Here is a 15,902-nt window from a genome sequence, read left to right as displayed (position 1 = left end):
AACCAACTGTTAGAAGTTGTCCTCTGATCTCCATAAGTGCTGGGTGGCACTGTGCACGTGTGGGTGCGCACTGCATGTGAGTGTGTGTGTATGTGTGTGTGTGTGTGCATGTGAGTGTGTATGTGTGCCTATGTGTGCGTGTGAGTGCGTGTGTGTATGTGTGTGCATGTGCGTGTGTGTGTGCATGTGTGTATGTGTGCATATGTGTGTGTGCATGTGTGTATGTGTGCCTATGTGTGCGTGTGAGTGCGTGTGTGTGTGTGTGCGTGTGTGTGTGTGTGTGTGTGTGTGTGTGTGTGTGTGCGCCACAGTGTACGTGTTGAGGTCAGATGTACACTTTTGGTTCTCTTTTTCCACTGTGGGCCCTGAGATTGAACTGAGGTCTTAAGGCTTGGCAGCAGGCCTCTCAACCTTCGATTCCTTTTTTTTTTTCTTTTTTTTTTTTTTTTTTTTCCGGAGCTGGGGACCGAACCCAGGGCCTTGCGCTTGCTAGGCAAGCGCTCTACCACTGAGCTAAATCCCCAACCCCCCGCCTCTCAACCTTCTGAACCATCTCCCCAGCCCTTACATATTCTTTCCAATGCTAAGTCTACTCACCCTACCCTCCAACAAACACATATAACTCCCTCCCCCAGACACAGGTGTCTGCATTTTTATTCCCCCCAAAACAATTTCTGGCGAAATAAAGCCTTCATTGGAAATTATAAACATAGATGTAGGCAAAGGCCTGCACTCCGCACACTTCGATAATATTTTCACTCACACTCCGGAACCTTGAGCTGTGAACTAGTCAACTAGTTCACATTTCAGTTAGCTTCACCATGAGCTTCCTGTATAATGCAGTGGTATGCTACATTTAGATTTAAAAATAACTCTGCCCAACCACACATTTAGGCGTTTTTCTTTCATTCTACAGTGGAGGATTCTCCTACCTGAGAAATTCAGCTTTAGTGGGTGGGTAGAAGGAGAAAACAGCCATTCTCTCCAAGAAATGAAGGCAGGACATTTCCCAGGGAAACAAAGGGCAAAAACACTTCTCATAGCCCGAGGATCCTAGCCAGCATTTTGATCAAGAGAGTGAACTTTGGAGACACAGTGATGCCTCTGAGAAATCTGCTGAGAGCTGTAACATAGACTGTTGAAAGCAGACATTAGCAGGTTCACCAGGCTGTAATCACCACCGGTATCCATGGTGCTAGGGTTCAAATTAACATGGTTATTTTCCTTGTGTTGCCAAATTTAACATCGGGGAATTTGGGTGGTGGGCCTATTATCATTAGACAAACACACATACTGGTGTTGAAGAGAATTTTTAGGTAATTGCACGGCATTTATGAGAACAGGTTTGGGGATTTAAGCATATACTCAAATACCTGCGTGTGTGTGTGTGTGTGTGTGTGTGTGTGTGTGTGTGTGTGTGTGTACGTGTGTTTGCTGAACCACAGTGCATGTGTTGAAGTCAGAAGCACACCTTTGAGTTAGTTCTCTTATCCATGTCCCCAGATAAATATAGGTCTCCTGTCACCTTTGGTAAATGCTGATGCGGGAAACATTTCTGATTCTGCATGTAACCTAAATACTATAACTACTGGTTCCCAGTCGATCTCTCTCCCATTCTTTCTTCCTTTCATGTTAATATCTATGACTTTAAGAGGGATCCTTTTGATGTGGATCCAAAAGGGAAGAGAGGTTGGAAGGAACTGGGGAGGAGTAGGGGGAGAGGAAACCATAATCAGAAACCAGAAAAAGAAACATAATCAGGATACATTTTTTGAAGAAGAAGGAGGAGGAGGAGGAGGAAGAGGAGGAGGAGGAAGAGGAGGAGGAGGAGGAGGAAGAGGAGGAGGAGGAGGAGAAGCAGCCTCTATTTTCAATAAAAGAAAACCAAAGAGGGATCTTTTTGTAAGACGCAGAAAATATTTCTGCCTCCATTTCAGGCTGGCTCAGACTCTCATTGAGGTAGGGAGACTGGTGACAGAGGTTTAATCTCCACCTCAACACAGCAAAAATTACACAGGCCAATCCTATGTCGTCAAAGGAAGGCCACCTAGATGGAACTAATGCAGTCGGTGTGGATACGAACAATGAATCCCACTTCAGGACAGAAGTCACGGTGAAATCTGTTTTAGAAAGTGCCAAGTGAGTGAGTCAGGGAAATACTTTAAAATCTTGAGACCAAAGCTGGTTAACTCATGCCTGAAGTTTCAGCTCTTGGGAAACTGAGGGAAGAGGGGTATGAGCCCTGGGTTAAGTAACAAGACCTCAAGAACAAAACCAAGAGCCAGAGGTGGAGGGACAAGCCTTTAGTCCCAGCAATCCAGAGGCAGAAGCAGGAAGAGCTCTGTGAGTTGGAGGCCAGGGTGGTCTGCAAATGAGTTTTTCAGGACAGGTAGGTATGCAGAAAGTCACTCATCTCAAACAAACAACAGTCAAACTAGGCTGGGAGCATAGGTCAGATACTATACTGCTCGCCTAGAGTTAGCCCCTACTCTTATCCCCAGTACCCCATAAACTAGCAGTGTGCATATGATTGTAATACCAGCCCTTAGTGGGGTAGAGACAGGGTCATCGGAAGTTCAAGCAAGCCCTTGGCTACTTAGTTAACTCAAGGCCAGCCTGGGATGCATGAGACCCTGTTTTGAAAACAAAACAACCTGGTGGCTGGTGGCTGGAGAGATAGATGGCTGAGTGATGGGGGATGCCTCCTGCTCTCCTAGAGGACCCAAGTTCGGATGCCACACCCGCCTGGCAATTAACAGCTAACTTCCTGTAACTCCAGCTCCAGGGGAGCAAACTCTCTCTCCTGGTCCATCAAGGTAAGTTATACACAGGGCATAGACACGCTTGCGTACACATAAATAGAAATAAATCTTTAAAAGAAAATCAAAAGAAAAATTCTAACCGTGAAAAAATAAAACAATACACATGTATATACATTCCAAATCTTAACATTTGGAAGTCTGTAACTCAATAGGGCAGATGACCCTGACGGTAATTTAAGAAGGTGTTTTATGGTGAGATAGCTCTGAAGGTAAAGATATCTGATAACCTGAGTTTGATCTTTGGAACCTAAAGGTGGAAGAAAATACCACACATTTTTTTCTTTTGACCTCCATACTTGTGGTGGCCTGTGCATTCCAGCACACACACACATGCATGTGTGCCCACACATACACACACACACACACACACACACACACACACACACACACACAGACACTAATTCACAAGGGCGAAGCCTTGTGTTCCAAGATTATTTATTTACTTTATTACGGAAGCAATGTACCCTTACTCATACACAAAGGCCAAGGTCCCAACGTGGTAACAACAGCCTTCACTGTCATCTCTGACACTCTGAGAGCAGGCTTCTTGGGATAACTGAATTTTCCAGTTACCAGGACACTGCTCTTTGTTTTCTACCCTTGCTTGTGCCATTGTCCCGAGCAGTAAATCTCATTTCATATTTATTGCAGATGTAGAGTTTAACGGAATCAAAATTACTTTTTAAAGTTTACATCATCTTATCGGGCTGTCTGGTTTGATTTGCAATTTTCTCTAAAGTGGAAAGGAAGGCTTAGGGGGGAAAAATTACTGCTAAGGCTTTCCAGTAATCACAGATGTGCTGACTCCTGCAGAACCCGACGATCGGAAGGGAAAGCGGGCATAGAGCAGGTTAGCTGACACTGTCGAGAAGAGGGTCCAGATGTGGGATGGTAATACCGTTTCTCGGGGTGTGGGGGGTGAGTCTGGAAAGAGGGTGGAATTCACTTGGTTACTTGGACAGAATATTCTTTTGCCAGATGATCTCCAAAGCTGTTCCTTTGGTCGCCAAGCTTTCTGCTCAAATGTGACCTTCGCAAGGAGGTCATGCGTGACCATTTTACTTAAAATAGCAACCTGTTCCCACCCCCACCCCAGCAACAATACCCTATGTCCCTTTTATGTGTGGACCACACACAGGGCTATATGACTCCGTACTTCCTTGTCCCGGAACCAACCTGTCAGCCTTGTTCCTTAACGCCCTCGCTTCCAGATACCATACAGATTTTGCTCTTCATGTTCCTCTCTGAAAGCAGAGGGCTTTATTGTTATTGTTATTATTATTGTTGTTGTTGTTGTTAGTTGTTGTTGTTGTTATCTTCAAATGATTAAGAAAAATTGCTGTGCCCTTGATACATATTTTAAAATGTACAATCTTTTAATCTAACTTTAGCATCTTCTTAAGATTCAGTCTAAGTAGTAGTTCTTTGGCATTAAAAATTGTCCTTTCGAATAAGATCAGACATGAGAAATGCAAGGCCTATGTAGGAGTAATGGCTCATGGGGGGCAAGGTGGGGGGAGCACTTGCTGGTAAAGCCCGAGGACCTGAGTTTGATCCCCAGAAGCGGTATCAAAAAGCTAGCTGTGGAGCTCCAAAGCACTCCTAAGGGGAGACAGGAGGACTGGTGGGAGCTCACGGGCTAAAAAACAAGGGGAAAGGGGGACTTATTCCTGTAAATTGTCCTCTGACCTCCATGTGTACACAGTGGCACATGCATGCCCATAAATATCTCTCCCTCTCTCCCTCTCCTCCCCCACCCCCTCACACACAAAACTCAAAATAAAAGTCATGTGATGGTAGCAGACTTGATGACACATACCTGTAACGTCAGTACTACGGAAGTTCAAGCAGTAGTGTTACTAGTTCAAGACCATCCTAGGCTATAATTGACAGAGAAGAGGGGAGCTGGTGGGAGAGCAAAGCAAGCAGTGCTTGAGGAAGTGATAATGGTTAGCTGACCTGGGCGGGGTGTTAAATAGTTCCCTACAAGTGGTCACATGATGACAACTACCTTGTCTTACCTGTCTGTGAGGGTCAAGGAGGGAGCAGCCATCCCAACTTAGCACATTCCCCACAGTCAGCAGCCTGATGGAGGGAGGGCAGAGATATAAAACAGAAAGGCTGATGCTATCTGTGGTACCAGGAACTTGTAGGTGAGAGTCTTCAGTAAGCAAAGGGAAATGGCAAATGGCGAGGCTGTGGAGTGTGGAGACACCTCAGAGAGGAAGGGAACTTGCTACCGAGCCTGACAACCTGAGTTAAATTCCCAGAATCCATATGGTATAGGAGACAACCAATTCCTGTAGTTTATCCATTCACACACACACACACACACACACACACACACACACACACACACACTCGCATCGGCACAAACACATGCACCCAATAAATATATTTTTAAAAAGTCACTCAAAAAAAAAAAAAAAAAACAAAGCAAGCAAGCAAGCAGATATCCAACAACAATAATCAAACGGGGCTAGAGAAGTGGTTTAGTGGTTAAGAGCATATACTGCTCTCGTTCTCAAGGAGAACCCGAGTTTGATTCCCAGCACCCACACCAAGAGGATCACACCGTCTATAACTCCAGGGTATCTAAGACCTCTGGCACAGGCACTCAGGTGCACAAGCACTCAGGTGCACAGGCCCAGACACATGATTTGTTGGGTTTTTTTGTTTGTTTGTTTGTTTGTTTGTTTGTTTGTTTTCAGAGTTGGGGACCGAACCCAGGGCCTTGCGCTTGCTAGGCAAGCACTCTACCACTGAGCTAAATCCCCAACCCCCCGACACATAATTGAAAATAATATAATAAAACTTTAAAAAAATGAAACACGGAAAAGGGAAGGAGGAATAAAAACCAAGGCCCAATCTCCGACTTCTATCAGCACTTAGCTGAAGCAGGGGATTCCCCAGGTGGAATCAGGTGGTTTTATTTAAATTTCATGCATATGAATGTTTTGCCTGCTTGTACAGACACATCACCTGTGTGCCTGGTGGCCTCTGGAAGCCACATCTTTTGGAGCTGGAGTTAGAGGTGCTTGTGAGCTACCCCGTGGATGCCAGGAACCAAACCCACAGGTCTTCTGTAAGAGCTGCAGGTGCTCTTAACTACAGAGCCGTTCCTCTGGCCCTAGAACCAGGTTGCTGGCTAGCCAGTAAAAATCTATCCTGAATCCATCCTTCCATCTGCACTGACTTGCCATTCTTTCTAAAACGGTGTGGGAGTGGGGAGGAGACCAGTACTGAAAATAGTCGAATTCTTGCTTTGAGAAAAACACGTCTGTAATGCACACTCTGCAACGTCACAGACCACCCCTCACTGTGGCGGGACACACTGCTCTCCCTGTTGAGGGAAAAGTTAACCAAGATCTGCATCCAGTGCGGGCTCCAACTGAGCCCAGAGTCTTCCAACCACTGGGGAGCCATGGCAGATTCCGCTCTTATTAAGAACATTTCAGGACAAGTCTCTGTCCTGCTCAAGAATCTTCAGACAGTATACCACGCAACCCCGGCAGTGAACCAGTTTCACAACCACCACTTGGGTCAATATTCTGACAGCTCTAGCAACTGGCGGTGAGCATTTTGACATGAGAGGAAACCCTCAAGGCTAGGACATGGCCATCCACACCGGCTTGACACCTTTGCCTCATTATAGTTGCAAAGCAACCATAACAAACAGAAGCTTAAAAACTACATGTGTTTGGGGAGGAGGGCAGCAGAGAGGCTGGAGTTTCAGCTCCATTGGCTGGGATCTTGCCTAGTATGTCCAAAGCCCTGGGTTAGGTCCCAGCATAGCACAACATAAATGTAGTGTGGTGGTACAAGGTCCTTCTCCACTGTGCTGTAAGGCCAGCCTGGGTTGCGTGAAATTGTGTCTACAAAAACATTAAAATTAAAAATAGCACAACAAAAGAGATCTGTGTGGAGAGGTACTATGCAAATTTGGCATCATCACAATCTTTTGGGGTTGACCAAGACTCTCGGGTTTCAGCCTACTAATAAAGAAGCAATCATTAGTAATCCCGTGAGTCAGAGAACGGTTTGTGAGTCAGAGCCTATGGCTGCCTTTAGAGGTCTGAGGCAGAGCAAACCTGGGAGGGGAATGACACAAGAGCCGCCACTAAATCATGACTAGTTGGAAGGCGAGGGTTTCTTCTGGAGACAATTTATTTCATGTTTGTGGTAGCCATTGCCACACATTTCAGAAGCAAAAATAAAGTTAAGACAAGAAGGAAAAGGAAAACAACTCCTCTCCCATTTGAGGTTTGACTCCACAACCATGTGCCAAGGCCAACCCTTAAGTATCTCAGAGGGAATTTTCTGGAGCAATCTCTTGATCAGGGCGTGGGTTATGTGGGTGTGTAGAACTTCCTGAGCTCTATGGTTTTCTGTATGGAGTGTCCCATATTTTAGAAGTTATATACTTAGCTCATGAGAGTCATTAAAAATTGTGATAAAGATGCTGAAATGCAGCTCTAAACAGATGATGGCTTCTGGTGGGGATGAGGGGTAAGGAAGGACTCAAGTTATCTTTAAGGGGCTGGCTACTGGGAGTTTGACCATGCTCCAAGGAGTGTACAGGCACCCTTGGACTTGACATACACATATCACAACATATATATTTACATATGCTTATATATCATAATATATATTTACATATATAACACAGCATACATATATATAACAAAACAATTGGAGTTGGTGTGTGTAAATATGTATGTATACACACACACATATATAAACTTTCTTTTGGAGGGAGGGTTTAAGGGTAGGAAGGTAGAGACCTGAGAGAAACGGGAAGTGTGATTGGGTGCATTGTAGGAAATTCCCAAGTAAGTAATAAAAATATTATGTTGGGGGAAAATACGAACCTAGGATGATTATCTTAAATTTGGAGCGTTTGCCTAGAATGCATGGAGTGCTGTGTTTTATCCAGCAGTGTGCTTAGTGTTTCGAGCCTGCACTCCCAGCACTGAGGAGACGGAAACAGGAGGACCAGCACTGACATTCAAGGACATCCTCAGCTACATAGAGATTCTCAGGCCAGCCTGGGATACGTGAGACCCTTTCTCAAAAACAAACAAGGAGCCCGTTTGCTCCTAACCTTGGTTGTAGCTAGAGAGAGGCTGCCATGGTTAGGAGCACCTGCTATTCTTGCAGAAGAGCCAGGTTCGGTTCCCAGACCCCAGTGTGGCAGATCACAACCATCTGTAACTCCCAGTTCCAGGGACTCTGCATCAGGCATCTGAGTTGTGCTGTCTCCTAAGGTGTTAGCCCGTGATGCTAACGTGACTGAAAGATCTACTCGCTAAAGCTGAGAGCCATCTGTTCTTGCTGGTCCTTTAAACTGGAGGACAGGCATTACCTGCACCAGGATAATCAGACCACCTCACTGCCCCACGGAAGCCCCCCCAACCTCCACCCGTGGAACTCTCTCTGAGTCCATTACGGACCTGGTAAGGTGTCATGTGTCCTTCTCAGGAAGGCCATAAGATGTTGCCATTCCTTAAAAGTTAATACTGTGGACCCAGCCTACAAAAGGGAAGTGGCCATAGGTCCTAGCCAATGCTGATCATCCATTTCTTACCAGTAGCCTTTCCCTCTCAAGAGTCACAGCTGGGTTAATAAATGTATCAATCCAATGGTATGATCACTTTAGCTATGCAATGGGCCTGGCTCCTTCAATTTCTCTCCACTCATTTCCCCTCCTATTAGACGGCACTGTCCAGCAGTCTCTATTGGCTCTCTGTTGCTTCCCTTCTCCCAGACAAGCATTTCTATCTTTCAGACTTCAGGTCCAGTGTCCCTCTTCTGGAAAATCACCACACCACCTCGAGAGCTGTTCTTTACTGTGCTACATCTCAGGTACAGATTCTGCAAACTTCCAGGCCCCTCTCTCCTCCTCTTCTCCCCGCCCAGGCCCCTGGGTCATAGCACTCTCAGTCTTGACTTGTTTTATTGAGACAGGGTCTCTCTGGTAGTTAACTGGCTGCCCTTGAATTCACATAAATCCCCTGCCTCTGCCTCCCAAATGCTGGGATAAAAGTCGTGTACCACTGCTGTCCAGCCATAATAGCATTTCAAAGGACATCCCTGGTCAGCTAACTTGTTCTATTTATTTCATAGTCTCCCACCTGCATTTCACCCATGATAGGACATAACTGATTTATAAACCTTGAACCACACAGGGGATTTAAGAAGCAGTACTGACTACTGAGATAGCTCAGCAGGTAAAGGCTTCTGCCTCCCAAACCTGGACTCCCAAAAGTTGTTCTCTGGCCTCTACATGTCTTCCACAAGCAAACATACAAAAAAAAAAAAAAATTAAAGTTTAAAAATAAAGACACAAGTTACATCTTTTTTTTCCCTTAAAGTCAGAGGCAACAAATGCTCTAAAAGGGCAAAGAAGGGGTCTCTTGTCTTCAAAGCTTAGCGTTCTCTTAAGCATGGGGCCCACAGCCAGGTGGGCCAATGCCTTCAATGCCTTTAATCCCAGCACTCAGGAGGCAGAGGGAGGCCTGGTCTACACAGTGAGTTCAAGGGAAACCAGAGCGCCACACTGAGTCTCAAAAACTAAACCAAATGATCAAATAAAACACCTTTCTTTCAGGCCCGATGACACAGACCTATGACCCCAGATGTTCAGAAGGCAGAGGAAGATCTGAGTTCAAGGCCTGCCTGGGCTAAGGTGAATTCAAGGGCAGGTAGGGCAACAATGAGATCCCATCTCAAAACAACCACCAAAAACCGTAAGTAAAAAACTGTAACTCAGTGGTTGAGTACCTACCTGCCTACTGAGTACTTACAAGGTTTTATTTAGGCAGATGGGGAATGAGGCTCCCCTCCCCCGCTACATCACGGCAGAATAAATGATCACAACAAACTTTGCTGGCTGACTATGTGCTGGATGCCTGCACATGCGCCGTTCAGGCACACAAGGCAGCACACACTACTGGACGAGGCTATCTTGACCTAGCAGTAGAGACTGCAGTCCAGCCCGGAAGAGCCCACAGTCAGTGACTCATTCATGACCAACCAGGGGACATCAGTGAAACTAGTGGTGACTCAAGCAAGCCCTGCACTTGGTTCCACTCGAAGGAAACCCCAAGCCGCTAACCTATCAAATGGCTGCTCCTCTTTTGTAGCCAGGGAAGTACTCAGACCACTCCAGATTAAGAGACTGAGAGCCACTGTTCGGTCCCGGTCTGTTTAAAAAACAAAAATGCAATAGTCACAAATGGCTCGAAGGACTGCAAGGCATGGAAAAAGGTCCATGTCCTCCCACACAACAAGGGCCACTGAGGATGGAGCCACAGAATGGATGTAAACTGTTCCCACAGGGGTTACACGGTTACACGCACCGTGTAGAATGACTCTGTCTCTCAATTCAACCTGCATCCAATTTAGACAGAGGATCTGAAAGGCTCTTAGCTGAAAAAAAAAAAAAAAATGAGCTCTGCGCTTTGATAGAATCTAGCTCAGAAAATTCTGTGAAATAAAGATCAAGGCCTGGGCTGTCTGGAGGTCCAGTCTTACAAATTGAGGAGCAGCTAATTTTCTTCCTTCTATTTATTTAAAAAGCGCAAGTACATTCCTTACAGGTCAAGTCTAAAGTGGACTTTAGGAAACTCTAAGCATTGGCTGGGTGGTGGTGGAGCATGGTTTTGAACTCAGCAGAGGCAGACAGATCTCTGTGAGGTCAAGGCCAGTCCGGTCTACAGAGAGTTTCAGGACAGCCAAGGCTAGAGAGAGAGAGAGAGACCCTGTCCCAAAAGAGAAGAGGGGGAAACAGAGGAAAAGAAGAAAGTGATTCTAAGCCAAATCTTGCTATGACTGAACATTTGAGGGCAAAATCAAACTTGGTTCTGCTTAATTGACATCTGTGATAAAGCAGTCAAACTCCAAACACCCACCTTACAATGTCCCGTTATGGGGTTTTCCTTGTTTATTTGATCTACACATCAAACATACCCTTTTATCTATATAGAATAACTCAGAGGTTAAGGGACCGCTCAAAGTCCCAAAGAGCCTGACACAGGCCAAGGACTAATATTCCTATCTTTTACACCAAAGGCCAACCCTCTAAGAAGGAAAGAGGCCGTGTAGCAAAGTTTTATCTCCTGGATGAGCCATTTCAAGGCTGAAAACGTCCAGAGATGGCCAAACGAGCAACGAGAGGTTCTAACACACAGTCCACCAAAGTGCAAGTAAACTGCTCAGGGCAACATCCCGATGGCTGCGAGCTGGTACCAAGATCAGGAAGGCTTCTGAGTTCAAATTACACACTAGCTGTTGGCTAGGTCTCTGGCACTGGGACAGATTAAGCTCTCTTAGTTTCCTACCCAGAAAATCAAATGGAAAAGTCCTGGCCTGTCAATCCAACCCAGTTGGTGAAAGAGCAAACGGCAGTCTGTATCGACCATCTGAGGGCTCGCAAGCACAATTTATAGGAGTACAAATTTCACTTACTATATTGACCTAAGGGTGCAAGGTTATCATGAATGAAAACTATGAAATAAATCCAGCCCTGTTTACAGTGTGACTGTCACGTCTGACCAATTTATGCTTATGCTCATTTGCTAGTCATCTTTCCAAAAAGGTAGGGACCGCTCAGACAGAAAGGGAAAAGCATAGACTTCCGGCTGTATGTGCATACTACAATGAAGCACACGTGAGACTTTAGTAAGTCAGCTTGACAACATTACACCTTTATTACCCTGACAATATTACCCTGACAGCCTTTGTATGCCACCGTGGAATGCAGAGGAAGACTGAGTTGGCCGTAACAAACTTGGGTATGTGTTGACTGAAAAATGACTTAATTTTATGTAAGCAATGATGTGCGAAGATGAGCTAAAACCATGCGAGGTGACCCTCGCCGTATAGTTCCAACAGCTCCTCTTGCTTTGCTAAGAATCTAGAAAAATAAGGTGATCATGGACTCATCCCTAAAAATGTTTAGTTTATGCTTACAAAGACTAGGACATAGATCTGGTTTCTGTGGTTTCGAAACACAAAGTTGGTTGGGGATTTAGCTCAGTGGTAGAGCGCTTGCCTAGCAAGAAGGCCCTGGGTTCGGTCCCCAGCTCCGAAAAAAAAAAAAAAATCGAAACACAAAGTCTTACTACTGTATAGTTGTGGCTGACTTGGAACTGGCTATATAAACCAGACTGGCCCCAGCTCCTGAGAGATCTGCCTGCCTCTTCCTCCAGTGCTGGGATCGTATGTTTATACCACCATCCCCTTTGTAACACACACGAAAACTGCAAAACGATTCTCAAAACTGACTTAGGTCATCAGATGACCAACTGAAGACTCACTAAAGACAAACGAAGCCATGGTGTCTCCTGTCAATGTTAATCTGAGGCGGTGTCTCCAGACACAGGAACCCAGCTAACTCCACTACCACTTCCTGGCCAGGGGTCCTCACTCTGATATTGTAGGTCTTGTCTATGATTACTTATCTTTGTACGACCAACAGGGTCACAAACGTGGAAGAAAAGAGGATGTCAATAAACGTTTAATCTGTTAATAAAGCTTTTAAAAAGCATCTTTCCAAGATCCCAAAGAACAAAAGGTATATGATGTTTTCTTTTAAATGCCCCTAACTGTAGGCTTCTGTATGTCTCTCACCTACACATCCCTCAAGGTTGGTTTCCATATAAAGGCCCAATAACCCATCACTTTGACCTATGCATTTAAACAGTTCAGATTATAGTTTGCCAGACTCTGCCAAGGCCGTTGTGCATACCCCAGAAGACTCATGTCTCACCCAGCAAGTGAACCGTCACTAACCCTTTATGTGTTAAGTTCCCCCGGTTTCTAGTTCCCCCTGTTTGAACCTTACATGATTCAAGTAACTTCTTTGCCATCAGTGTTTCCTGTGAGCACACGAGTTCCCAAACTGTCTTCAGTACTAGAGTGTGGAGCAGGAAGGCTCCTGAGTGGCAGCACCTGAAGCTTGAAATGTTCCTTATGAGTATCTATCGAGATGGGTTGGAGGCATTCAGAGAAGAAAACGAAGTTTTATGAGGGAAGTCTTGTTTTCTTTTTTAACTCCTGTCTGACAACCTAAGCAATGAAGTTCCTAAGCTGATTTAAAGCCTCAGTCAGAACACTGGTGTTCATGTTCCACAAATGGTTGAAAAGAATGTTATCAACCCTCACTGCTAACAGGAGGCTTACCTCAGAGCAGCTCAAAACATGCAACAGCTTAGCAATGCTTTTTGTAACCCTAAGTATAAACTAAAGGTACAACCAGAAATTACTAATGATACACACTTCTCTGGCTTACCCAAGTCTGCCATGCTGGCAGACAGCCTGTGACGCAGCTCGGTCCAATTTGTAACTCAGGGCATTGTACCCTAAACGATGTTTTAAGTCAGCTAGGTTCTGAACAGGAAAATACACTAGGTAGATTGACAGGGTCCACATGTCAAAGTTTATCCGAAGAGATGGGGCTGCACCTGGGCTCTGCATGATCCCCGGCAGGTTAACTGATTCTTTTCAGTTTCAGGTGATGGTGCTTTCTAAAACTACTGGCAGATTCTCTCCATGAAGCTTACCAAAAGCACCATCATCTGAGATCGAAACGGGTGGGGAAAGTGTCTTTCAGCTTTCACATGCAAAATGCAGCTTGCTAAATTTGTAAAGGGGAAGAAGTCTTAAAAATCGTTGATACATGACGGGGAGGAGAGTCCAGCAGCTTGGCTATTTAGTCCTAAGGTTGAGGGGGACCCAGAAACCTTTAATCACAAAACATGGACACCAGGACCTCTCCTTCCTTCCTTGGAATATGAAGCTTAAATCCTGCTAATACTTAAAACCCCAGATTACTAGCCAGATGGTGCATGCCCTTATATTTCAGTCTTTGGGAGGGAGAGACAAGGCTATCTCTGTGTTCCAAGCCACCAGTGTACATACTGAGCTCCGAGCCAGTCAAGGACACACACAGTGAGACCCTTTCTCAAAAAATAAAATTACTTGCCGAAGTGTGACTTATGGTGACATAAAGAAACCTCACATGCAATCTTAACAGAAAGCCACTTCCGGCAGAATGGTCTGCAAGGACAGAAATATCTCAAAAGTAAAGATGACCTATGGGATAGTCACATCCTGGATTGATAGGGGAACTTTCCCTGTAGTCCACATCTAGTCAGGTTTCAGGGTGCCTAAGTGTAATCTCAGGTGGAGACAGGAGGATCAGGAATTCGGGCCTTCCTTAGCTATGTGGCAGGTTCAAGGCCAGCCTTGAGCTGCAAGACATCCTGTCCCAAAACAAAACATTAGCATGTCAAGGCTTGTTTTAGGATCACAAAGCAAGACCCAACTTAACAGGTAGGGAAAAAAAAAGAAAAATTAAACTTGTAAAATTAACATTCCTCAAACTGTTAATTATGAATTCCTAATTTTAATACCCATCCTTTATAAATTACTTTTTTCTTCTTTAATTTGGGCAGAGTAAACCCTTTTAAATTACACCTCTCCTGAATTAAAAAAGAAAAAAAAAAAAAACCCGGTAGTAAATGTACACGCATGTACACACAGCAGCAAACACTCGGTGTTTTGTTTTGTTTTGCGTCAAAATAGCTAAGCCAAACATCAGCCTGAAGCAGTTAGCAGGAACTACCCAAGTAGCTTATTGTGCTGCAGACACAGGCTCGGCTCAGCTGTCTGGGGAATGGAGGTTAGAGTCACAGGAAACAGCTGGATGCTAGGTATTTGCATGCCTCACAGGCCAAACACCACCTGAAAGCAGTTCGCATAGGCTCTCATTTTGTTCAAGTCACAAAAAAAACGTCTGGATAGACCTGAACCCTGTGGAGAGTCCAGTGTTCAAGGCCTTACCATTATTACCAGTTAAGCAGCTTCCAAGGAGTTCCTGAATGATATACAAATTGGCCAGCAGTAAAGTGAGACCTGCTTTAAACAACCCTGTAATATATAGTGTTCAGATCCAAGTTTGAAATAAGGGACCTTGTAGAGAAAGGGCTAGATAAAAGTTATGTAAAAAAAAAGTCACAAGGAGATCCATTATTTTGTAGAGATACAAAGACTCCTTAGTTTGGTGGTATGCTGTACATGTGTGAGGCCTGCATTCTGGAGGCAAAGGCAGGAAGAAAGATCTAGAGTGGGGGGCCAGCCTGGGCTACATATAGAACAAGAGAGACCATCTCAGAAAACAAAATAAGCAGAAACAAAGTCTACACTCCTCCAAATAGCCTGCTAACAAAAATATGTGAATATTCTTTGTACTCAAATAGTTGGCATGTTTAATGTTTAGTGATATATTTCTGGATCACTAAAGTATCGGAAAAACTTACAAATTAAAAAAAAATACCCTCAAATTTGTTTGGAACTACTTAGAGCAATTACTGACTTTAAGCAATTTGAATTGCATTAATACCCAGTGTTAACATGTTTACACACGCTGCCCCTCCCCCAACCCAGTTAATTTAACTCTAAGCATAACTCCTATTTCTGCTTTCAGTTTCCACCAAATTATCGTTCTCTTTGTCCTCCACGATTCCCAAACTGGCGGCAAGCCTTTGTGCATGAGGCACACATTACTAACCTCCACTGGGTCGTCACAATTTCCCCTGCTATGGAAATCCAGGCAACTTTTGAGAAAAGAAGTTCATCAACATACCTGTTGTTGCATTCCAGCTTATGGGATTTTTTTTTTTTAATGTAACTCTTGCAAGATGAAAACCAGAAAGCTGCAGATTGCTCTGCTGTGATAAGCCTGTTCTTTAAGGCTCTAGGTCACCTGCCCCAGGATTTTCTAAAGGGACAAATCCATGGGGCAAAAGAACTGTTTCTCAAAAGGAGGCCAGAGAGGAGCGTGTCTATCTTCACTTCCCCAGGAAGCAGTGATGGGGATCCTTTGGGTGGCGTCACCTTTTGAAGACCGTACCTCTGTCTTTATCCTCATGACATCATTAACTTGTGAATGTGTCCGTGCTTTTTTAACGGGTTAAAAGACTAAAACCCTTACTCTAGTTCTTCCTGTCTCCTAATCGAACACCCCGTCACCCTCATTCCTCTCCCCAGTGGGCTTGTGTGGCATTCCCACAGCTT

At 44.7% G+C, this 15,902-nt stretch overlaps 1 long non-coding RNA gene across 1 annotated transcript; it reads right to left on the bottom strand.

Annotated features, from left to right (window-relative positions):
• Positions 1-3,240: 3,240 nt before the first annotated feature.
• Positions 3,241-15,772, bottom strand: LOC148004634 (uncharacterized). Its single transcript, XR_015625299.1, has 3 exons — positions 15,472-15,772; positions 3,999-4,066; positions 3,241-3,746 (listed from the first exon to the last, which is right to left on the bottom strand). It is a non-coding gene; the product is annotated as an uncharacterized LOC148004634 (long non-coding RNA).
• Positions 15,773-15,902: the final 130 nt, after the last annotated feature.

The sequence above is a fragment of the Rattus norvegicus genome, chromosome 7 (genome assembly GCF_021556685.1).
Source record: "Rattus norvegicus strain SHRSP/BbbUtx chromosome 7, alternate assembly SHRSP_T2T, whole genome shotgun sequence".
NCBI classification, from domain to species: Eukaryota; Metazoa; Chordata; class Mammalia; order Rodentia; family Muridae; genus Rattus; species Rattus norvegicus.
Note: the sequence above shows the minus strand (reverse complement) of the source record. Positions and strands in the feature narration are given on the sequence as shown.